This window comes from Aphelocoma coerulescens, chromosome 3 (assembly GCF_041296385.1).
Source record: "Aphelocoma coerulescens isolate FSJ_1873_10779 chromosome 3, UR_Acoe_1.0, whole genome shotgun sequence".
NCBI lineage: Eukaryota > Metazoa > Chordata > Aves > Passeriformes > Corvidae > Aphelocoma > Aphelocoma coerulescens.
Window position 1 is genome coordinate 65,156,765 of NC_091016.1, and position 26,343 is coordinate 65,183,107.

Genomic DNA, 26,343 nt, shown 5'->3' on the forward strand with positions numbered 1-26,343 from the left:
GAGAGTGCAGACCCTTAGGGCTAGCAGGTTCTTCCCTTAGATGCCCTCCCAGATTCACAGCGATAACTGCATTTGTTTGTACTCAGCAGTTTCTGTCAAATAGGCTGAGATGACGGCATGCTTTTTCAGTGTCTAATTAAATGCTTTAATGTCAATTAGGCAATATCTACTCTCCCAGCTCTAATATGTACATTCTCAATGGCTCTTCCAGTCATTTACAAAGCCAGGGGCCACATCATTTGGTAGCCTGCTATGCAGAAGCAGCATAGGAATGAAGAATGAGAAGATCTCTGGGTCAGTAACTCAAGTCACCTGCCAGCACCTCCTGAAATCCCCTTAGAAAATTTTCAGGTTCTATCTTATAGCCTGGATAGGTTTTCTTGTTCTTATTCATTCTATTAGGAAGCTGTAACAAAATGTTGTGTTTGAAAAGTTATGTTTTTAATTGCCGGTTGGAAATTATTTATAGTCAGTGTCTTGGGGTGGCTTTATGATGTGTATCCCATATTGCTGCCCTATGCCCAGAAATTAATTTTTGTGCCTTTTTATGCCTTTAAACTGGGCCTGAGAAGGGGAAGGAAAAACTGAGCAAAACTTTTTCAAAGCAGTTTGCAGCTTGTTCAAGGTCACACAGAGATAGCGACTTTTTTTTTTCCAGCTGCAGCAGGGGAGCGAGGAAGCACCCAGCTTGCTGCTCCCAGGACAGTTTTTGGCCAGTTGTTCAGTTTCTTTTTCTCTGGAGAGAGACTGAGCGTTGAACTTTTTTTTCCTTCCCTTGAATTTCAGATTTTCTCCCTTTTTCCACTGGACTGCTTCAATATCAGAACCCATCCGGAGGACTTTCCACTGAACGCAGAGGGCCTGGCCCTGGGCCAAGCCCCAGCTCCGAGGAGACCAAAGGGAGAACTCTAATATTTTCCCAGGTTTTTTCTTCACAGCGAGAGATTTTTATTATTTAGAATTATTTTGCTTTTCCCTTGTGTTTGTCAAATAAATAGTTCTTTTCTCTTTCACTTTCCTTTGAGGAAAATTTATTCTTTCCTGAACCTGGTGGGGGAGGGGTGGTGACCTGCCTTCTCTCAGAGGATATATTTCTAAATTTGTCCAAACCGGTACAGTCAGTTGTTCAGCTGCCAATGTTGTAAATACACATTTGCAGTGGTGTTGATTGCTATTCTAAACAATTTTTTTCCTGTCTGGTTTGTACCTGGACATGTTTACAGAGTAATTAATGTTTCTGTTTTATGAGACTGAGCAAGGTTATTCTCCAGTTATCCTGCAGCTTATTCCTGGGCTTATTGATTGATTATATGCCCATTCTTGGGATGCATAAGCTATGGTTTTAGATACATATGGATATAGAGGGCTTAGGACCCAAGCTGTCTGGCCAGCTGTGGTGCTGCCTAACTGTCGGGCTCTCATGGGAAGAAGAGAATCCGTCACTGCTTTTCTAAAGAAAGAAAGGGATCAGTTGTTTGAGAAAAAAAAAAAAAAAATCAGTGTATAAAAGAATGGTTTTGAATACTGATTTCTCATAGATGTTAGGGTATAGACAGCTAAATGGACAAGGGATCACAGCAGTGAATTTCAGGCACATCCGTTCCTCCATTCATCATTTTGTATTGATTAAGAACAGCATCCCACTGCCTAGCTGGCCAGAATTCAGAATCACATCCAGCTCCCTACATTTCAATGAACAGAGAGTTTAAGCATTTATTGCAGCCTTGTGAATTTGATTTATGGAGTTAGGTATCCAACTGGGTTATTGTACCAGATATCAAAATGCATGAATTCCTGTTTGGATATCCCCTTCTTGTGTGGGGCCTGTGCTAGGTTATTTAACCAATCTTTGGTGAAGACTACTTTGACATGTTTCATATTGTCTCTGTGTTAGCATTTGAAGAATCTTCTGATGTTACTTTTTTCTTTCCTCTTATTGCTTTTGCATTTTTTATCTACATTGCATAATCGGTAAAGAACAACATTTATTATTTTGAAAGATTTCTATTACTCTCTTATTTCCCACAATATTCCCTCAGGGGACAATCCATTTAGTTCAGTCTGTAGCCTTGTTTACAGACTGAAAGTGGAAAATGATAAATTAATTTGAAGAGAGGCAAGGAGTTTAGCTTTTGAATTGTATTATTTAATTGTATGTCCCTGCACAAATTGCTCTGTTTAGTGAGAAAATTCTCTCTCTAAACTTGTGATAGGGATGTTTGGGAAACAGGGGGAGTTGTGAGCCTAATGGCTATCTAAGAATTGGCTGAGAATTTGCAAATGCAAAGGACTATACAAAATTACCAAAAGTTACTTCTGTGGGATAATTATGGCTAAAATTTGTTTTGTTTGTAACAGAATTTATTCACATATTTGCTGTAAATTTTTTTCTTCATGTTCTGGGCCTTGCTTATGATAAAATTTGTACATGTTAATCCTGTTTAGAAAAACCCAGACTAATTTCTACCCTAGTTGAAAGCACTGAGGCAGTCTTCTGCAATGCTGCCCCTCCTGGAGCATGGAGTGCTTGTAACTCCATGGTTAAACAAGTATCAGTTACACCATAAAGCATTTTACTCTAGAACTTCTGAAGTTTCTGTTTCTTCTCTAATGTTGGTTTTAGTATTGTGGATAGAAAATTACATTAGGAGTAAAAGGCTTATGTGGAAAACACATACTAGAGTGCATGAAAAGGCTTGGAAGGGTCTATTATTAGAGTTACAGGCTTGATGCATTCATATGTCAAAACATGAACACTCTGGGGTTACCTCATTGCAGTTCAGTGCGGAATTCATCTGATGACTGCTTTGAGCCTAAGTGTAAATTTATGAACCTTCACAAGGCATTGCAGTGAAGAAGAGGTTAAGTAAATGGCAATGAGACAAGAGATGAGAAACCTTGATTGCTGTTTGTTGCTGATTATAACACTTAGTTGTCTATAAGTTAGTTCAAAGTAATAAAAATTATGAACCATTACCATAAAAATGAATCTCATTGAGCCAGCGCTACCAATGGAAATGGACAAACTTTGTACCAACAAACTTCATCAAACCCTGAAACAGACCATAACAGGAGAATTGATGTGTAAGCAGAAAAATTTTAATTTACTTCCACTAGGACCACAAGTTTTCTGATTGGTGTGTGGAGGTTCAGCACCTGCTGCTCAACAACACTTTGTAAAGTCAGAGCCATTCCTTTACTACAGCAGTCTGAAAGATCAGCATGGACTACCGGTGTTTGAGCTGAGAGGCCTCACTGGAACCCAGAGAATATTCCCAGAATCTAAACTGTATGAGAATATCTTGATTCAGCCCTACCACTTCAGAGGGCTTAATTTACAGGCACAACTATTCTCTGCAGGGAGATCAGAAGGCTTTTACTGGTTTCTCTGGTTCTTTTCACCAAGATAGCCAGAAGCATCTCTGGGGGAGACTCTTTACAGCACATGAACATAATGATGCTGCTTCCAGATGGGTGCCAGCATTGCTTCATAGCATTGCACTGTGCTGTGGTGGGTCTATTAGCTCAGACCATTTCCTGCTATGTACTCTACATTGGTGCCCATCTTTATGACATATTTATGTTAACTTCTTTTATTTTTCTGTTATCTTCAACCAGTAGTAAAAGGAAGAGGAAAACAGCAAAAATATTAGTTTTAGTCCATGTAAAACCTACAAACTAAATATTTCCTAGGAAAATAGGAATTTGAGATAAGCTGGGTGCTGAGCAGAGTGATGTCTCTTGTCCAGATTTGTCACTTAATTCAAATTATTCTTCCTCCTGTGAGATGCTGACATGACTCAGTGTAGACTCTAGTAGAAAGCCTTTTGGTACAGAGGAGTGGAAGACAGTACGTTCAGAATTAAAACCCTGGAGATCACCTTTAACTTGGCTAAAAAATTTTAAATGTCACCATGTTGTGGTGGTGTTGTAAGCTCTCTGTTTGCTTCCTAAGTCAAAGATCAGTTTTTAATCTGTTGCTCCTATATTAAGGATCACTTTATGTGTTAAAGAGTTATGTGATCTGACCTTATAAAACTGGTTGGTATTTTAATCAAAATTGTATTCAGGCTCCCCATGTTCAGCATTTCCACTTTATTAATCTTTTCTGCTGCCTCTGGAGCCTGGTATGCTCTTTGTTATGCATTTGAGAGCACAGAATATTTGACATGAATGAAGTAGTGCTCTGGTGGCGATCAGTCATTTTAAACATCACCTCTTAGCATAACTTAATTTCATGCTGCTCTTGCACCCTACTGTCAAATCTGCTTAATACCTGTACTTTAATTTTGCTCACATTCTTCTCCTAAATATGTTTCTGCCAAATGTACTCTTGCCATTAAATTGGTAACACATGGTGTAATCATTGCTTCTAAAAAGCAGTAAGAATGATTTGCTTCTGAAAGGGGTTATTATTTCCACATTGGATACATTAACATATATAGGCAATTAATATAAATTTCAAGGAACCAGGGATTATAAAATTTATTGAAAATCACATGGCTTTTTTTTTCTTTATTAATATTATTGTTTTATCTTCAGCACTGTGTACTTTGACCTGAGGCTCACAGGAGCATTGGAATAGTTAAATTTGTCCATATCAAGAGGACATGGCTTCAAATGCCATGCTAGTGGCCCACAGTACGTTCTCAGGGAAGAGTAAAAGAGCATGACAAATCTTGCTAAAACTTCCAGTTTTGGGGCCCTGGGAAACCTGATCTAGTAGGTGGTATTGCTCATGGCAGGGGAATTGATGATATTTAAGGCCCCCTTTTAATCCAAACTATTCTGTAATTCTATTGTTTTGCTTTGTTTCAGTGTTTTTTAGCTATTTGTTTGTCTCTACATTTTTCTGTGACACCCTTGTAACTTTTAAACCATAGACTTTTGACATCTGTGCTATTTATAGCAGTGTTACATAATTTACCATCCAATGGTGCGAGAAAGTCTCTTTTGTTTTGATTGTGTTAAACTGTTTCTTGATCATCAAAGTGGCCCCTAATTTCTCTTTTCATGGTGAACAGTCATTTTATATATACACTTTCTCCAGGCTGGGATTTCATGAGCTCCTGTCACATATTTCTTTCCCTTCTGTCTTCAGTAACTCAAGACCTTTGTGAGTTCATTGTCTTTAATGGAAAAAAAACCCTAATAATTTACATCAGAAGGATGCAGAGGAGCACCAGACTTGGATGTAATCCATACCTTACAATATCACAGGAGTCAAATTGGTTCAAACAATGAGCTTCATTCTGTTCTTTTCTGTTATATATTTATTCTCTTGTTTATCCAGAGGTTTTGCTAACCTCTGGACCTGTGGTGGGCTGTGAGAAATAGCATGGTGGACATTGCTTTTGTAATCTCTTTGTCAATGAATACTATTTCATTCATCAGATTCGTAGTGTCATTAGATCAACAATCGTTAGTAACTTCTGAGATGTCTTCTTTTGAAGAATTTGCAGAAATTTTTAAATATAGTGAATGTTTGCACAAGACTTATCTGTGGGATTGATCTTAGATAGAAAAATATCACTTAAATAGTGTATATATACTTTTGAAAATTGAATGAATGTGTGCTTCAGTGGTACAGGGACATCTGCCAGAAAATGCACTTTTGAACTGAGTTTATTTGATATGGGCTAAAATCAACCTGAGTAGAAGTGATAAGATTTACTTCACTAAAATGGGCTTAATTCACTACTTTTACTAGAAAAAAGAGTTTTCTTGTGATTGTGGCAATTTTGATATCAGCTTTTGCTTGTGATAACCTCACCAAAGCTGGGATAACACAAAACCCAGCCAACCTGTATCCATCCAGATCAATACAACACAGATAAACTGTGGTTACACCACCTACTGATGAAAAATTGAATGGCAACACGCTAATTTATTCCTGGATTCATACATCGGTCTTCTGTCTAAGCAAAACAATAACAATTTAAGGGCACACCAAGGTAAAAAAATCTTTATAGCCTCATCCTTCCAACAGCTCTGCCACAGGAAAGGTATATTTTTCCCCAGGAAAGGAAGTACTGGCAAGGATCTGCAGTGCCACTGTGTTTCTGTTAACTTCCCCTCAAAAATTGAAAGCCTTGCAGTTTTTTAGCTTTTTCTTTTGCACAGTGTTTTTCAGTCTTTCAATATTCTGCAACTTATGCAATCAATCCTAATTAACCAGTACAGCTTGAATGTCAAATTATGACTATCTGCCCTAAAATATTTATGAGATACCTTGCTGCAGAAGGGGAAACGCATTTGTGAAATACTGTTGGCTGCAGAGATTCTGGATTCAGCTTTTCAGCCAGGTGTTAAAATCACAGAAGAGCCACTGCACTATGACAAGAAACAAAAATGACCTGATAAAAATCTTGTATGCACAGGTAGTGCCTAAGAACAGATGAGAAGTGATGTTAAATTAATATATAGCTTGCTGTGAGTTAATAATTTAGTTTTACTATAAAAAAAATCACAGTCAGTAAAATTCTACACTGAGAAGGAAAAGGGACAAATTTAGTTACCAGCTAAATATTTGTTCAATTCCTGTCAAACAAACCAATTCATCCTGTTTTAATTTAACTTCACTACTGAGGTAGTAAAGTTAAATCATAAACTGGTTTTGCCTCATTGCAGAGCTGTTTGAAAATTGGTTTTTGAAGTCTGAAGATAGAGGGAAATCATTCCACACATTTTCATTATACGTCGCTTGCATTCTGAAATTCAACATATTTTATATTTATGGCAACAAATGTCACAGTGAGGCAGTTATTGAAGCTGTAATTGACGATATAGTTCAGAATTATTTACATTAACAGATGTTCATGCATATGTTGTTTATTTTCATAAAGAGAAAAAGAGTACAGTTCTAGTGCTTTCATGATATTGATTTCCAAGGTTGTGAAGTGGTTACATGTACACATAGACAAGTGTACAGATGGTAAATGAGCCATCAGTCCATGCTTCATTTGTTCATAGGTGAAACCAGTGGGATTCCCTTCTGAGACTGGCTGTTTCCCTGTGTCCTTAAACAGAGCCTGGGATGGAAGCATGTCCCTCTACGTATCAGTAACATGAGATCCCTGGCATCTCTTCAGTGTAGGCCATTAGTGTCTCTTCCCCTTGAAGACTTTTATCTCTGTAAGTTGAAGATATCCAACTTCTGTGATTGCTTTCCCAATAAATTCAGCTCTTTGTTTTGCACCCCAGAGGATACTACAATTTGCTCTCCAGGATGTTTTTCATTCTCCCTGTTAAAACAAACATTTTTTCCAGTCTCCAATTAAAAAAAAAAAATCTTGTTACTGTTTTTATTGTTTATAGATCTATATATTATGTATGGTCAGCAAACTATTTGACCTCAGGGCTGTATCAGCAGTTTTGGGTTTCATATTAGCAGATAATGTTTTGCCTATCTCTTTCTGGATACAACTGTAGAGGGAAAATCTAACAACTAAACCTAAATCTAAAGTCGTTCTAAATCTAATAACTGTGTCTTGTTCAGGCATGGATTTATGATGAAAGATAGGAATGATAGACTTGTTCCTTAAGAACGAGAACCCAAATTTTTGATTAGCTCAAAATCTAGAGTGTTTTGATTTTATTATTTTTATTTTTTTTTCCTTTGTATTGAACTGTCTTTCCCAGCTGCTTCAAACACTGGTTGCTCTTGCAGCATAAATTTACTAATTTGATTAATTTGTCTTGCATATCTGTGCCCAGGCTAGTAGTCATCATAAACTATTGAGTGGATCTTCTGAATCCTTGACAAAGGCTGAAATAGTGCTGGTACCTTAGTGCTGCCTGAAAATTCCTGGTTTTCTTCTAATAAACTAATATATGTGTTTAGCATTGGCCTTGTGAAGCTTTGTTGGGTGAGGTCCCTAACATGTCTCTCTCCTCCAAATATTTGCAGCTTCCTGCTTCAGAGCACTGTAACTTCTTCCTGTCTTTGTGTCTTTTCTTTTTTTTTTTTTTCCAATTAGATCTAGAATAACTTTGCAGTTGGCCATTTTAGCAGCTCATTCGTGAAAATCTATGGATTTCCCTGGAACTTTAAAGGCACAGGCAAGGATGTAGGAAACTTGATCATAGTGGTGTCTATCATTCTTTAAAAGGGATTAATTGTACTCATAATGCCTGGTCATACTGCCCTCTCAGGCTGTAATCCACAGGTTTTTAATATCTAGAAAGCAACATGTGTTTCTCTGTGTGGCTTGTAAAGATTATCAACTCTAGAGATTGTAATATGGGGGCATATTTTAAGTATATCAACTACCATAAGAACTTGTATTTTAAAGACGCATCTGTCTAACATGTAATGCAATGTTTGCAGAAACCATAAATAATGGTATCCTTTGATTGTCTGGTTTGCTTTTTTTATTTGTCCAGCCAGCTGTCTCCACAATAACCTGCATTATGGGTGCTGAGATTACCTGAGATGATGTGCCATTCTTGGTTCTCTGCACACAGGCCAGAGAAGAAATGACGGGTTCAGGGCATCCCTACCAAGTCAGTACAGTGACCAACCTCCCCAAAGGGCCAGCCATAAGTTTCTCATGAGGTAACATCAGAAGATCCTAGCAGAATTGTTTAGTTTCTGTGTTTATCATAATTGCTAACATCGTTTTGCACATTCATCACACTTTTCAGTGCAGGAACAGGATTGATAAGGAGACAATAGCTCACTGAAGATTTTACCAGTTTTAGTGGGTACAAGTATTAGCTGACTCCAGATATTTATTATAGCAATGAGCTTGAAAACACTTGTGGAAAAAATTATTTTTTCCATAATGGAGGTAGTATCTGTACGTATGGTACCACTTGGATATCACTGTGTGATGTTTACAGAATATGTGCTTCTGCTGATTAATAGAAATTCAATCTCCTGCTTTCAAGTAAATGAAGAATTACCTAATGCTATTTTTTAGTGATCTCTCCTTACTTGGAAGGTGAACAAGACGCAGGAATGAAGAATTACCTAATGCTTTCTTTTAATGATCTCTCCTTACTTGGAAGGTGAACAAGGCCCGGGAGGAGATATTTCATATTCTGAGATTAAGTACATAAATGTAACACCTAATAGGTGTTTTAGATATTGAAAGTCATTAGCATGTAAATACAGCTACTCAAGTCCATTTCCAACTGATTGATTATTGGCATCTCTGGGTGGCAGTCCTGTTTTCATAATATTACTTTCCTATGAGATAAAAAATGCCCCGTTTTTCTGTGTTTCTGAGGCAGTAGAAATGCTAACGGAGTGGCTGAGGCAAGGAAAAGGTTGTCTCTATTTTCCATAACTGCCTCCTTTGTAGAAGGGGCAGACCTAAGGAGGGGAAGCGTTAGGTCTCTTGCTCGAAAGCATGCTGTCCCCAGCATGCAGGTTCTGGTGCAGGTGACCCCATGGGCTGGGTGGCCCTTGCTTGCCCTCCCCATGGCACCTTACCCTGCACATGGCTTTTTTTGCTCAGAGCTTGCCTTCACTGGAACTGTGGTGCATTCACTGTCAAAGTGTGTGCGCCCAGGGCAGGGGTTAACTGTGTTCCAACATCCTCACTGGGGCAATAGAGTAATTCATTGCTGAAATTAAAGACAACAAAATTAATAAAAACAATAAAACAAACAGTAAAATGTTACAAGATTAATCTCCTGGGAAAAAAAGCATTCACAAGTAGTGTATCAAAGTGTGGACTCCTACCTACAGTACCTACAGCCAGTACTGTCCTGCCTTTTCACTGTTATGCTTGTATCATGCAAGAGGATTTTCTCTTTGTTGAACACAAACACGTCAGGATAACTTCCCTTTCCATCTCTCTCATTCGCACTCCCAGTCTTAAACACTGAGCTTTTGATAAATAGAGTCTATAAATGTTCATGGGAAGTGAATATTAAAAAACCAAACAAACATATTTTAATTTCAATTTTTAGTCTCTTTATATACTGCTTCTCTTTATTTAGAAATAGTTCTGTTATACTAGCCAGGAATTAGCTGAAACAATCTGCAGGACAAATAAATATCAAGTATTAATCATTCATCAGTCTTCCTTGTGGTCCTGCACCAGCTGGAAGAAGCTAAGATATTTATTTTTACATAATCCTATTTATATTACACTTGCAATTTTGAATTTTCTACATAATAATCCCTCCATTTTTGAAACAATGTTGTAGGTCCACATGCTATGTATATGGTCTCTTGCAAACAAGTGAGGTTTTAAATTATAATTGTTTCTTGAGAAAAGGGAATGAAAATTAAATGAAAATGAAGAGAATGTAGTGTGGTATGTTTGAAGTTGTTTGCTGGCTCAGTTCCTCCACAATCCTTTTGAATGTTTTGCAGGTCAAGAGAAAAATTACAGTATATGGGTATTATTACTTTTTCCATAGTGATATGATACCTTTGTTAACTTTTTAAAAAGTGTAAAACCAAGAATCTGTGAATGTCTTAAAACACAGGTGGTACATCTGTAACAGATGCAAAACATGGCCTCACAGGCCAGTTGCTCTGTGAGTCATAGAATGTAGAAGTTCTCTTCATTCTGCCTGTTATAGTATTGTAGATGGGAACTGAATGGGAGCCAGGACCAAAACAGAGTTTTAGCTCAGAGAGATATTTTGGCAGGAATTTTAATAATAACAGTAAAGCAATTAAGTCTTCAGACATACACTCTGTGTTTTACACCTATAACCTGTGGTTTATCTGTCCTCCCCTTTCCCTTACAGTAAATCTCCAGAACTCTTCTTTCTTCTTACCAGAATTTAAGGTACTTTCACTGAATTTGTGTTTATCATTAGGAGAGAAAAAATTGTAGAGGTGAATTGTGCGTGAAGATTTTTGAAGCAAAACCAAGAGCAGCTTGGAGCTAGTTTTGTATAAACAACTTTTTAGCCAAAGCTTATTAGCTTTCTCTTTCCCTATCTCTCTGTGCCAAGGGAAAGTTTTGTATGAAGATAGACTTAGGCCTTTCCTGTATTATTTAGGAGTCTCTCATGAGACGAAAAGTCAGGGGTGCTTCACAACGCCTCTGTATCTCTTGAGTCTTCATAGAAGAGAACATTTCTAAATCTTTCGTTTTGCTCCGTGTCAGTGGGCCAAACACAACAGAGTTTAGAGGGTTCATCAAAGTGATGCAACCAAAGTGATGAGAAAATGTACTGCAGAAGAGACATAGCTTAATTTGTTGGTGATTTTGTGCACAAGGATGCAGTTTAGGAGAGTGACTTCCATGTTGTTAATTAATACTTTTTTGTTCCTACTCCCACTAACATTTATGAACACAGAAATAAGTAATAAGCAAGATTAAATCCTGAAGTGTTTTTCCCTTGACTGGCTCCTAAGAAGTTCAGTTTTTATTCTAGTTACTTGCTGCTCAAGTAACTTACTAATTCTTAGGAGCCTTCAAAAAGGAAGCAAATTCTTTAAAAGTGCTGAGGAAATTTATGATGAGTTAAATATATAGGGTTATTTTTTCACATTCCTCAAAATTCTACATATGATCTCACTTGTAGCATCTGTCATAGACTGTGGAGTTTGAATAGTGCAATCAATGAAACCCCAAAATAAATAGTTGAAATAATCAATCCCAGAAATAACAAAGACCTTAATCTGCAGCATCTCTAGGAGTCATTTGCTGACCACAGTTCTTGGATTGACATCACTTTAGGAAGGAAAAAGGCTGTTTTTATGATTTTTTCAATGAATTGATTAATTAATAAATCCAAAATACAGCCTGCCAGATTTCTAGACTTGGCAGTGTTTTCATGATAATATTGTAACATGAGTACGAGACCAGAAGTATGCTGCATGTGCCCATCAGTTTACCAGTATGGTAAGGTGGTTCCTGTTTTGATTAATGAATATTTAGATTTTTGTGAAAAACAAAGTTGGTATATAGAACACCTGAGGTTTCAATAGCTTGTGTAAGTAGTCAGGAATGCTGTTCTTTACTATTTCAGATGTTTTGGAGCAAAATCCTTTCAGTTTTTCACAATATCAAATGGTGTATGTCCACAGCAGCAGCAACCCACATCAGTTACCTACATTTCTGTCAGCCTGCAGATAGCACTCGTTATTTTCTGTTCCAGCCCAGCTGTCAGCTCTCCTTCCTGCCCTGGTTATATTCTGGAATGGCAGGACTAGGTCAGCACTTAAATTAAATAGTTTGGGAAGTTATATAGTCACTGTGGTTTATTTCTTATTCTGAGAATAAGAATATTCTTATTAACTCAGTAATCCCTGGAGGGAGTAACATCCCGTTGGCTTCTGCAAGTATTGCAGTGGCACATCCAGTTGAGAGGCCTGTCATAAGAGGGCCTGGGAGTGCTGGTGGATGCTGTGTTGAAACACCAGCAACGGGCCCATGTGGCAAGGCCAATGGTATCCTGGGCTGTGTTAGGAGAGTTGCCACCGGGGCGAGGCAGGTGACACATCCCCTCGACTCGACAGTGGTGAGGCCACACCTGTTACTGTGTCCAGTTTTGGGCTTCACAGTGTGAGGCCTTCATGAGAAAGACATGATAAACAGAAAAAGAAGAAAACAAACCAAATAAAATAAAAGAAAATAATAGCGTGTAAGTTATTAAAAGCCAGTGGGAGGAGCTACCTAGGGGAACTGCCAGTACACTCTGTAGAAGAAAAACATTGAAACAAAGACCTTCAGAACAAGAAAATTAAAAAATCAGTGACAAGGTGAAATTATTTTTTTCTCAAGTAATTACAGTTCTCTTTGAGCTAAAAAATGCCTCTCAGCTCTTTGATTATTTGCGATACATAAAGTACAATAGTCAGATTAACCCTGCAGCTTGTTTTTAGCTTGTTGTATAGATTTTTGAGCATCAGAAATTAATAATGATCAAACTCTTGCCTTCTTAAAATGTTACTTCTTAAAAAAAAAAAGAAGCAAGTTTATAGTTAAAATGTCCTTGATATTTGAAAATGCATTTAATTGAGCCCTGATCATGCTGTGTTGCTATCAAGACTCAGCAACTCTGAAACCCATGAATATATTAGAGGGTTTTGAAATTTAATATTAATTTGTGGCTATTGAATCCAGAGTATGAGAGATAGTATACAAAATTTTTATATGGTTATCAAAGTGAGAACAGTATGATCATTTCACTTCAGTAGCGGTGTCCTAGAAGCTGGCAAAGTGAATGTTTTCTCTTCCAGCAGGAAAGCATTTGGGCAGGGCATGAATGCAGTGCTCTCCAAACCTGATATTAATATTCTGCATTCTTACACCTCCAAGAGATAATGACAACTTCAGTTATTTGCCTGGATCAAAATCAGATGAATGAGAGTAACTGCAAAGCTTTTAAATTAAGGTGGTCTATTAAGGAGTGCATTTTACTCGCTGTTGCTGTGAGAATGTCTGCAAAATTCCATGGCATACTGCGAATAATCTTTTTTATCTTTCCCAACCGTGCTATATTAAAGCCTGCCATGGCACTTAAAAAGAGAAAATAAAAGGTTTTAGAGGGCAAATTTTAGGGAATGATATAATAGAAACATTTGTAAAATGAGAAATAATTTTTTCTTACACAGTTTCTGCACACAATATTCTCTTGTGCTTGTATTTTCTCTACAGCTCACCTTTCTGCTTCTTATGAGGCTATATTTTTTCTGTACAAAAATTGGTTTGATATTTGTTTGATCTTTGCCAATGCATTTAATACATTAAATACATTGTTGTTTTAAATAGTTTAAAACTTCTTGCTACTTTCTAGAAATGCACTTCAAACTCTATAATATGAAATGCCTCCTCAATCCATGTCAGAAAAGCTAATTTTTGAGGATTGCTATGAGGATTGCTCTCTCTCAGACAAATCCTTACACTTCTTCAAGATTGATGGAAAATCCACAAAATAAAAGTTTCAAAATTAAGAGAATCTTCCTAAAATTATCAGACAAATGGTGCATTTGATAAAAACACAAAAATATTATTTGTTTACTCACTTTTGGAAGTCAATAGAAATTCAATTTGATTGTGTAAAGCATGGTATGAATAGGATTCATAAATTTCATTAATGCCTTATTTCATTATGAAAATATCTCTGCAGACATTAAAAGGCTGGTGTCAGCTGCTCTACAAAAGGCTTGAGATTCATTCTCCTGGGAAAAAAAAATAGTTGTCATACCATGCTAAAGGTGGTAGGCAATCAGTTAAAGGCAGTAACCTTGACTAATAGGAGACTCATAGTCCATTTTTTATAACTTGTTTCTTGGGGAGATTTCCAGCTTTCTACAGGGAAGAAATAGTGTCTAAGAGCAAACTGCTGATGCCTAGATGAAGAAGTAGATGTTAAAATGAGACTTGGAGCAGCAAATGATTTCATGGACTAGATCACTGCCTTTTTAAGAAGCTGCATCATGCTGATCTACAGATGGTTTTACAGGCAGTAATGTCCAACATTTTAACACTGACTGAGCTAAATTAAAATAAAGGCAGAAGTTTATTGCATTGCCCTAAAGTTTGTAACAGTTTAAATTCACAAATATTGATTCATTTTTTGTGTATTTATTATTTAGAGAGCATGACCTTTCAAGCAGAGAACACTTTTATGCAAAAGCAATGATCTAGGAAATGGGGGTTTCCTGTTATTATAATAGTGACTCAGGAAATGTTAGAAAATGTCATTGATTTCTTTCTTCTAAGCATGAAAATTTCAGCCGCAGCTGGAAGGAAAAATAAAATTTACAATCTTGATACTTAGCAGTGCCTGCATCTATAGTATAGGAAAAAGGTCAAAGACTTAAAGATGGAATAAATTTAGACAAAGAACTTACAAACAGTTCTGGGATGACTCAACCTCCTGTTTTTGTCAAAACCATTTAGTGAATTTTCCCCCAAATGATCCAGCATTGTTTGCCTTGTTTCTGATAACCACATTCTTGCACTAGTAATTTTGATCATCAGATGCAATGATGAGGAAGACCCTGTCTTTAAGCAGTTAGAGAACGCCTGACCTGTCCCCACAAGATGTAATGCTGTAGTGGTTTGGTCCAAAATACTCATTACTGTTTACCTTCTGTGAGATAAGAATTAGGAGAAAAGCAAAGCAGGCACAAAACTTGAAAGACTATAAAGAAGTTTATTAATAGACCTAAAATAAGGAAAAAGAAAAGGAAAAAAAAAAATAAAATCATACCACACCTTCAGAACACTTCTCCCCCCTGTTCTCCCTTCTCCCACTGACAATGTAAAAAGACAACCCTTGAGATGTTCAGTCTGTTTATCACTTCTGTAATAGCCTTGTTCAGTTCATTTAGGAAGAGGAGTCTCTCTTGCTCGTGCTATGGAGACATTATCACAATGAGACAGCTGCCCAGGTTGGTTCTCTGCTCACATCATGTGAGAGTCCCTTCCCCCGACTTGCAGCTTTTCCCACAACTGCTTTCGAGGGTCCAATCTTGAGCTACTGGGGTACAAATTTAAGGTTGAGCCGTTCAGAAACAAAAGTTCTCTTCACCCATCTCTGGGAGGATTTCATCTCTAAGAATAGAGGCCCTCCTCCTTCCCTGGGAGTAAAGGGTCCTCCTCATCTTCATCTTTAGGACTATCTCTGGGAGCATCTCTAGGAACTGAGGTTTTCTCCTTTTCCATTTGGAGCAAAAGTCCTCATCGCTTCCATCTCTCCCTGTTCAAACTTCTCATCAAATTATAGCTGTGCCAGCATCTGCCTATCTCAGCGCAGGTGCTTTTGCTCACAAGTACAAGCTGAACGCTCCACCCCCCATGCCTTCATGAAATTACAACGGGTACTCTGATGCATCATAGCTTTACAACAGAATTTCAGCCTTAAGCATCTCCTCTTTCTCCTCCCTCAGGATTTCAGCTCTCCACAGCACTAAAAGTGTTAATCTCACCTAGGCCTTGCAGCTGGAATGTTGCTTATCGCTGTTGGTCACATGATCTTTGCTGGGCAGTGGGCAGCTTCAGCTGAATCTTGGCTGCACTGGAGAGGGGGAGCCGAGCTGCTCCGTCTGCACAAAGCAGGGCTGGGGCACAGGTGGAACAGGGCCCATCAGCTCCAGGATGGCTGTGGCCCGGCCCCCCGACCCCCACACGGGGCCTGCACATGTGTCTATTCTTAGGTGTGGATCACAGAGGCGGTCACAATTTTAAGTGGCTCAAAGAGTTGTCCATATTCAAACTGGCCAGCTGATAGGTTCTATCAGGTCATAGAGGAGCTGTAAGCATCCCTTTGCAAGAACATCACTTCCGGGACTATGTTTTGCTAACCCATGACAAATGTTCATGGAGGTCCAGCATGGTGCTTTCAAAAGGGCTTTTCAGCAGCCACATTTGACTTGACTTTCATATTGTCAAATGACACTCATAATTTTAATTCTTACTGAAAGCAAATGAAGGAGCACCCAAGTAAAAGCCACTGACTGTGAAGTAAGGATTGACTAAGGGTTAGTGGGACACATCCCCACTGTTGGCTCAGGGACAAGAACCACCACAATCATTTGCCATTTGGTTAATTTGCTGAAGTGCTCCCTGTCTGCTTGTTACTGCTGAATGGAGGAAAGATAACTATAATTTAAGCAGTATATTTCTATAATAATTCTGTGACTAACTCTTTCATATGGAAGCCCCTTGGGTTTGTTATTGCTATGAACACTCCTGACTGATGTCCTTGTGAGTCTGCCCCTCAAAAAACTCTTGTTATAGGCCACAAGAATAAAATATATCATTGGATATGTGGTGTGTCAAATTTTTGTCAGAGATTCTTTTTCAAACCCTTTCTTTCAAACATCCTTGAGTATCTTTAGGAACAGGTCAGTGGTATAATTTCTGGATATAAGTACAATCCTGATTTTTGATTCTGGGACTGGGTTTAAAGTTTAAAACAAAATAGATTTGGTTATCTCTCTGTCTTTGTGGAAGGGCCCTGCTTCAGTACTCAAATGCACATGTGAGCTTTGTAAGGAGTTTTCTAAGGGAATTAGAGGGGGGAAGACAACTCTTCTGAAATAGATCAATGTTCCATTAACACCTATACTACGGAATGCAGACGTGCAAGGGCTAGAATGGCCAGTCAAAGTTGCCACAGCAGCTGGCAGCATCATATGTTAACTCAGTCCTCTTACACTTTTCTCTGTCTCTCCTACCTTTCATTTCCTCTTCCCTTAACCGTGAGGTGCAGATAAAAGTTAAATGTCAATTTCTAGCTGTACCTCATATTTGATTGTCACTGGTCATTCATTCAGCACCTGGGTGTCATAAGAATCATAGGAAATGTTGAAAGTGTGGGCAGAAGACTGAAATAGCTTTTTTTCTTTTACATATACTAAATGGAAAAGGAGTAGATGAAAGAACTAGAGAAGGTAAAGGAATCAAAAAAAGGGATAATATGGGATATAAAAAAATGTCAAAGGAGACTGTAAAAGAAGGAGAAGGAAATTAACTGAGGTTTGTTTGACATGGTCCAAGCAGTTAGGCTTCACGCGAGCATTTGAGACATGGGAAAGGTATTAGAAATTCCCTGGTGAGATAATCATGATGTAGCTGCTTTAAACATGTGTATCCCCAGGAACTGATGGATCACTGAGAGGACATCAGAGGGACAGATCTGTTAATAAGGATGTCTGGATGTTCCATGACGACATTTGTTGCACTATCTGGTGGAGTTGTATAAGCATCTGTGAATCTCTAAATATCTCAATTCCTTTCTCCAGGATTTGAACTCTGTCATTTCCTACAATAATTGAGCTGCAAAGTGCTGCTGCTGGGCAGAACCTTTTCAAATAACTTTAAATTGAGGTAGCTAATCAAGAATGAGTAATCAGTGGCTTCTCTAATCTAGTCTTACAGGCATGCAGTGATGGAGCTTTCACAGCTATTCGCATGATCTATTCTGATGCTTCAAAAATCAGTATCAATACTGTGCCATATTATCCCCCTAAAATGTTCTTTAGACTAAATTACCTGTGCTGATCCAAACACTCTTCATGTGTATCCATGTTCTCACTACTTTTCACTATCATAGTTTTGCTGTATTTTCTTAAAGAATACAGTGACACAGCTGCAAAATTGCCAGCAAGAGTTCCAAGTGCTTTGGGAGAATTATTTCCTTTGTTTTATTTCAACATCTCTCTTAACTTCCTCAAATGAGTTTTGCCTTTTTCTTAATGGCTCAATGACATTTTTCACTTCTGTGCAGTCTACAGTTCACCTCACATATCAGATTTTTTTTGATGTTTTACTACATACTCTCCATTAACCCACCCTGTATTTTCATAGTTTATTCCTCCTGCTCAATTTGTAAATGAAATCTTCTACCACAACTTTCTCCCGCCGCCTACTGAATAAAAAATTCTTTCATGTCTTTCTTTCCTATTTGAATTTTAATTATGTTTCTCAGGAAGCTTATTGCACTCTTCAGCTCCATGCAATCTACAAATTACATATATATATATATACACATATGCATATGCATATGCATATTTATATGTGTGTGTTCTCTTTTCCTATGTCTTAATTTAAATGAAAGTACTGAACAGAACTGTATTCAGAATGGACTCTGCAGAGCCCCATTCTGCATCCTTCTGCTTGAAGGAGAGCCATTGATTAATATTTGTTTTGGTCTGATGATTCATCTGATTGGTCACTCACCTTTCATCTATATTTTATTTCACTGAACTGCTTGTGAAAATGTCATCTCCCACTGCATTAAAAGCCATGTGACGGTTACAGTTTCTTCTCTAACCATAAGTCATGCTACTCCATGATTGAAGAAAACTACTTTGAAGAAAGTGTTTTTCAGAGATCCATACTAATTTCCATTGCTTTCCTTTCTTTCATATCCTCATTTTTTCTTCATTTAAAATACAGACACCATCTTGTCCCCTTCTGTCCTCTGGCACTTCTATTTTCTTTATGAATTCAGACATATATAATGGCCCTAAGAGTAATTTGGATAATTTTTAAGCTGCTTAGAAAGAAATTAATCAAGAATGAACAATTTAATAAAATATATATTTATTTCAAATTCTCCCTGACATTCTCTTTCCCAATTGTACTATGAGATTCTATGCCTTTGATACTGATACTAAATTGTACTGTTCCACTGAGTTGTAAATGATCCATTAAAGAAAATTGAAATTTGTCCTTAACACTTTGGTCCACCATTGTCTGTAGTTAGTTCTCCATCCTGGCTGTACTAATATCCCTAATGGATTAAATTCTTTTGTATCTTAACAGATTATACTTCTCATGTTCTTTATTTTTTCCTTCAGGTTGTATTTTAGTATTTCTGACTTACTGTCTATACAATCTACTTTTTTGTATCAGTCTCATAATCTACCCTAACTTTCACTTTTATTTCCTTCCCTTTCTGTAGCTAAACTCACAGTTCAGCCAGAGTCTCCATGCTTTGTTCTGCACTGGGACATCTTGTACCTGCTGTGTCATTTATTTCCTTGGGGAAATGTCACCTCTTCTCTAAGACTTTTTCTTCCCAGACTTTTCTAGGACTTCTCCCTTGAGAACCTACATAAAAGAAATTCTGAATTCACTCTTAAAAAAAATTGTGTGTGTTTTGTGTTCTCCTTCATATTCTTTCTTTTAACCAGGCACTTTTTCAGTTCATGGTCATCCTTACTGAAGCTGCATTCTGCCCTGACTTTTTCCCTGCTGGTAAGACTCAGACTCACAGGAACAGCCCTCCTAGCTGCTTTCTACATTTTTCTATCTAAGTATTTTGTGTGCATCCCAAAAATTAGGCAGACATTTTGATCTGTCATTTGCCTTTTTAAATGTTTTGTTAATGCCCAGTCCTGTGCTTTAGATGATTCCTTGAGGTGTTCAGGAAAAAAAACCCAACCAACCAAAAAAATGATGCTTGTGGGAAACTGATCTGTATATAGCTCCATCTGAATAGTGTTCTTTCTCTCTTTTTCACCATGCAGCAGGTTTAACTCTTAGCTTTCATCCTTCATAAGAAGTGTTTGCATCTGTAATATGTGAGAGAATTCTACATCTCTTATTCATTCCCTAGGCAGCCCTTCTTGGACAATCTATTAATATTCCAAAAACTGCTACATATGCCATCATCTGTTATACCAATTAAATCAGAGTTTTCCTCTGCTTGTTTATTCCCCATACTCCTTGCAATGCTACACAGACAGCTAAGATATTTGGCAAATAAATTAGTGCTCTTGAGTGACATATTGCCCCAATCCAATCCACCAGATGCCATTATTACATAAGATATAATCATACATAGCAAGGGGGAATTGCAGCATTGCAGGCTGCGTAACTTCATAGGCAGAGGAAATGCTGCTGCTGTTATATCCAGGATTTGCTGTTGCTGTTAGGCTTTTTTCTGCAGAGAACTTTCAACAGATTGGCTTCTCTTTGTTGTCTTGGAAAGGTAGCCCAGGGTGAGGAGTGCACTTGAAGTAACATGGTGATTTGCTGGAATCAAGAATCTTGGATTTCTCCATGCCTTTCCCTAGATATAATTAAAGATCTTCTGCTTATCAGCGAACTGCACACAGATGTTCCATCTCTCTTCCATAAGTGCCTCCTATACTCAAGGTATTTGTTCTGGCTCAGTTCACCACTCAGTTCCTCTTCAGTAACGTCCTTTGGCTTGTTTTCATGTCCTGTTTACTTCAGTAGGAGTCAAGCATGTGCTTAGAACTAATCAGATAGACAGACATCTGACTGAATAAAGAGGGTTTGCAGCCTTGTTTCAGTCATGTGCTATTCAGAAACCTGTCTGGTTTAAATTATTTGTTTTGTTTTCCAAAATTTATCTGCTGACTCTTTCTAAGAGGGAAACAGCCTATATCATAGCCTGCACATAGCTGTTTTTACTACGGCTGCACAGGATTTCTGATTTCCTTGCCAGGCCGTAGCACGCTTGCCTGCAGTGACCAGAAACTTGTGATACACAGGACACTCTTGTGAAGCATGGCAGTGCTTGACTCAATAGCATGTACTCACTCTTCCACACTGGTCTTTCTCTCTGGTTACTGCTTTCTATAATCATATCCGTATACTGTATCCATAAATTACCAGCTAATCAAGTGCATATGTACCTTACAATTTTGAGGGATATTTTTATGATTGTAATTGTTTGGTGTACAGATAATTGAAACTGACCTGTTTAGATGGTGACTAAACCACTAAAAATCTTTGCCTATTTGGAAACAGCAACAAAACCAAAAGTGCACTTGTTCTGAAGTTACTCTCCAATAGAAATTAATTTCCATAGCAACATGGGGGCAATGTGGATTAAGAGTATATTTTTATTTAACCTCCAGAATCATTGAATCCCCTAAGTCAAGAATTTTAACCAGAGCTGGAAATTAACATAGTTATGTGATTTTATAAACTTTTATCTCCGTGGGATGGCAGTTACACAAAATGAAACAACTTTTTTCAAAATTATGGTTTGCAATGCTATTTATTATGTCCAATGTAAGGAAAAGATGCTGCAATGTAATGAATGCTTGCTTATGTAAAAAACCACAAAGCTTCAGCCAGGTTGTTTATTGTACAGCTTGAGGCACAGTTAGGTGTTCAGTACTGTTTGTGTGAGTAAAGAAACCAGTGAAAATGATCCCCAGCACATGGGGATGTTTTTCATGTTTTGTTTCTTTGTTTTTAGTTTTGCTCTTGAGAGACTTACATACTATACTACACAGTACAGAATTTAAATACAGTACTATCCAAGCATGTGGAGGTTTTCTAGCTGTGAAAAATGCAATATGCACTACCTGTCTGTGGTTTTGCATGATTTTTATTAAGAATTCTCGATGCTATTCTTTCAGACCGCCACAGACAGCTGAAACTGTATTAAAAATGCATTATGGTATACATTCTTCCTCACTTCCTCAATGACATGTTATTTGGTCAGTGTGAACAGGTGGTGGCTGGAGAATTGATAAGGACTTGATGCTCATCCAGGACTGGATGACTTCTTCAGCAGTACTCCACAAAGTGACAGGAAGGAATGACAGGAGGAAACAAAGAGCTGGTCTGTATCCAGAAGCACATCAGAGGATGCTGTCTTTCCATATGTAATGGAAAAAACTCATTCACTGAATTTTATTGCATTTGAAATACTGAAGAAACCCAAAGAACATATTTATAATTTTTTAGGTTGAATTTAAATCCTTGAAATATGATTGAATGTTTTAATGAAAGTAAACATCTTCATCTATATATCAATTTACCAGTTTAACTGATCATAATTTCGTCATCCTTAGAAGATGATGGCTGAGAAACTAAGGTGTGGTCTTAGATTGTTAAATTCACTGCAGCAATTTTCACAGAATATCCCAGGTAACTGAATATCACAGAATAGGCTGAGTTGGAAGGGACCCACAAGGATCATTAACTCCATTCATGTCGTTTCCCTGAGAAAGTCTGAGTCACTATTTAATGTATCACATCAAATTGCTGAATACACAATGCATTGCCTGTGTTTTTAATAGAACTTCCAACATCAAAAAGAGTAATGACCAGTGTAAGATAAATTGGTACTGTGTGTGCTGAACAAATATACTGGTGGTGTTAAGTCTCTACCTTCTGTGTCATACATGTAATTGCTGTTCAGACTAACAAGAATGACATCCAAACACTTCCTATTAGTTTGCAGAACACATTTTTCTTAGAAGCCAGGTTTTTATACCTATTCTCTTCATGGGATCCCATGGAAGCCCATATTTTCAGCAGTAGTGTCAAAAGCAGCAGATTTTAGGTTACATACCTTTATTGACTTTTATAAATAATGATTTCCAGTGTTTAAAAGAGCTTACAAATTGGGAATTAAAGAATGGCGACAAACTCGCAGGTCATATTTTAAACTCCTAGTGTATTTGCAAATATTTGCATTATTTCAGAAAGCTTTTATTCCCCCTCATATAGTTGTCAAAATCACAAAGCCTAATTTGTCTTCAAAGTGCATGAAAAACAGCACAAACCTTGACTTGTCTCCAGGAGCTCACCAAAGGTATTAAATATTTGTGTCTGTACAAACTACTCTTAGCATTGCTTTTACACCCTGAATAAAACTTCCACTCCTCTTAGATTCTTTTAACATCTTGTGATACAATGGATACCACAAGTCCATTTTTCATCAGTAATTTAGCTGAGGTATGAGAATGTTCCACTTAATCACAGTAATAGTTTGTCTTTGCTGTATAATGTTACTGGCACGTCCTCTGCCACAGTTAGCTCCAGTTGATGAAAAATGGTTTGAATCTTACATGTTTGGGTGAGCACAGAAAGAAATTTACCACTATATGTATAATATATTGAGACAAAAAATGTGAAACTTCTCCTGTCTTGGAGGTTAAATACATGTTTAAGACTGAGAAAACATCACAGTTGTTAAAGCTATGTTATGTTCCACGTGATAGCAAAAAGAAAAAAATACCAGCCCTTGCTTTTAGTTGTAAACTCACAGCTTTTTGATATATTGAGTAGGTCAAGAGAAATCACGAATGGCTTGCAAAAGTTATTTCAGTGTCTGAAATGGCTAATATACCATTCAAACCAACATGAGAGAGTCCATCTTCCTCTGTTTAAGTACTCCATATTATATGTATTCATGACATCACAGAATATTTGTTAGTAAAGGAACTTTGGCGTTTCAACTACTCTTTTTCTCTAGTTGCAAGGCAGGATAAACATTACCTTTTGTTTCTGGTAGTTGCTTGCCTGACCTGCTTTTAAAGCTTTGCAGTGCTTATGACTCCACATGACCCATCACTTATTTACTGAAATATTCTATCACTGGCACAATTAGAAATGTTTCTCTTGTGTTTTTCTCTGCCACTTCGGGCTACATTCACACTGCACAGTGAAAACAGATAATTTTCTTCCTGTTTGCAGCAGATATTTATCTTTACTGGTATTTTTTGTTCGCTCAAGGAGTCTGCTTCCCTTGCTTAGATTTACCTGGTCCTTGCTTCAGTCATTGTCCCTAGGTCATGTTTAGAAGCTCCAGATCATTCTTATTGCTCTCTCCTAGGCACTCTCCAAATGGTGAATGCTTTTAAAGTGCAGAACATGGTTCTCAAGCGGAGACCTTACCAATATTAAACCAAGTGAAGGGGTATTGCTCCATGTAATTGTAAATTACACTTCTCTTTGCACTCTTTGAAATGATATTTACCTTTCTTGCTAGGTCATTATTGATGTGTCTAACTTGTGGTCTGAAATTACCAAGATCCTTTGCCTTTGAAATGTTTGCTTTCTTATTTACTTTTCTTTTATTTGTGTTGCTGACTATACATGCAAAGATACTTTACTTGCACCTAGCAAGTTGCATAGTATTTAGGTTACTTTTTCATTTTCTTATGACCAAATTACCCTCTAATATACCTCTCATATTTTCCAGAATCATGTCATCTGCTAAATCAGTAAGCACAATATTTATTCTTTAGGCTGTTAATGAAAAAGTTGAAGATTCTGGAGTGAACAGAACACTTGTACACACTCAACTAATCTGTCCTTCAATTTTGCTAAAGAATTATATATAAACCTTTTTACAATGTAACTATGAAACCTGTATAATTTCTGTAAATATGAGATCTAGTGCACATTATCCTAGCTTGATACTGGAATAATAAGGATTGTGCCAAAGGTATTAAAGGCAAAATATATAACATTCCTGTTACTCCTTCCAAAAAGGCAGTTTTTCTGTCGACAAAAAAAGGATCAGTTTTATTTGAAGCAATTTCTTTTTGGCATCTGTCTTGATTCTAAGTCTTCCAGTTTTATTTTAGTTAGTGACAGTCATTCTCTTTCATTATTTGTATTTTTCTCTGAGTTTAAGTAAATTGACTGATTTGTAGTTCCTACCTACTTTTGTCCTAACTTTATTTTTTTTTAGGCAATTGCAAAGCCCTCTTTGCTAGCTGCTTGTTACCTCACCTTTCTTCCATTATTTTAATGGTAGCTTTGAACAGTTCTGAGATTTGTTCACTCCTTTAATTTTCCTGATATTGCACCCAACAAGTCTGAAACATTTCAATTCCATCTGAAATCTCCAACCTATGTTTATTTACCCTAAGCCAAGAATTCTCTTTAAGGAACTGTCTAAAATTTATTTTAAAGATTCCATTTTGCATGACACATTTTTATAGATTTTCTTCTGGTTTAGGTAACCTTTTCCTTAGTTTATATAACTATCTCTTGTTATCCTAAATACCACCTGTGAGACGTGCATCAGTTTGTCCTTTGCCCTGTTTGATTTGTCTGTGTATGCACACAGAATTTATCTGTAAGTTTTATGTGACCTCCTCTAGTTTCCACTTTCTCTATTCCTCCTTGAAGTTGAAATCATGGAAGAAGATCTGATTCTGACTACACATCCCAATTCTTCCCTGCAGCAGCATAGGTTCATTCTTGGTTTGTTCCTTTGAGGAATAGCTAGCTTTCCTTAATCTCTTTCTTCATTAGATTGGCCTAAAATTCCCTGAGTTTTATTTCACAATAAATGTTTTGTTCTCTTACCTTTAAAGACTTGGAGCTCTGCCATTTTTTGGTTATTTGTCCTAAATTGCTGTAATTTGTGAAGAGGTTCGAACCTCGAAGAGTCTTCCATCTACTTGGTTTCTTCACTGTTTAGGACACCCAGTGACAGTCTCTTCCTGGTTCTACCTACTCTACAAGTACGACTGAAAGTTCTTGGTATGTTCTCTTTGTAGGGGGAGAACCTCACATATATATATATATATAATCTTGTAGTCATGGCAACACTTATGCCTTTCTCATGCATTGCCATTACTCTTACAATTCCTGCACTTTGTAATTGAGTGGAGACCTTTTCTTGTCATGTATTTCCTCCCATACTGACCTCTCTTTCTCCTGTGGAGATTTGATCTTTTGTGTTACACTGTGTGAATAATCTTACGAAGTTGCTGCTATGCCAATCAGATATAATTTTCAGAATATGATATTTTCTAATCTTTTCCTCTCATTCACCTGTTTATTTTTATATATATACAAATTTATAAGATCTTGTGCAGATTGACACACTAACCATTTGATTCTACCATGAAACTTTTACAAATAATCTAAGATCTACTTTTAATAATCTGTGCTGGATCAACATGAATGTTAATAATATCTCTGTGAAATTGAGCATGCTGGTACAGAATTCAGGCTTGTTAGCCTGATCAGTGTAATGAAATCTCTGTGGTACTCTGATATGAAATTAATTGCATAACTTTGTGCAATACACTTGTCTGAAAGTGAGCTTGACTTGGGGTGAACTCTCCAAACTGAGTTGATTGTCCTCTTGTGGGTCAGGCATGGATTTGAGCCATTTAAATATAGAATCAGCCTCAAATTTCAAAAAGTCAATGGGCAGGATAACAAGCAC

General features: G+C 37.2%; 1 long non-coding RNA gene across 3 annotated transcripts in view; it reads left to right on the forward strand.

The window, feature by feature from the left end:
• The window catches only part of LOC138107274 (uncharacterized), a 56,927-nt gene that overhangs the window by 17,581 nt on the left and 13,003 nt on the right, over window positions 1–26,343 (forward strand). Inside the window, exon 2 of one of the 3 annotated variants that reach the window (XR_011149368.1) lies at window positions 6,973–7,134. The exons of the other annotated variants lie outside the window; for them this stretch is intronic. This is a non-coding gene — a long non-coding RNA (uncharacterized lncRNA). The remainder of the gene's footprint in view (window positions 1–6,972; window positions 7,135–26,343) is intronic. 3 annotated transcript variants of the gene reach the window in all.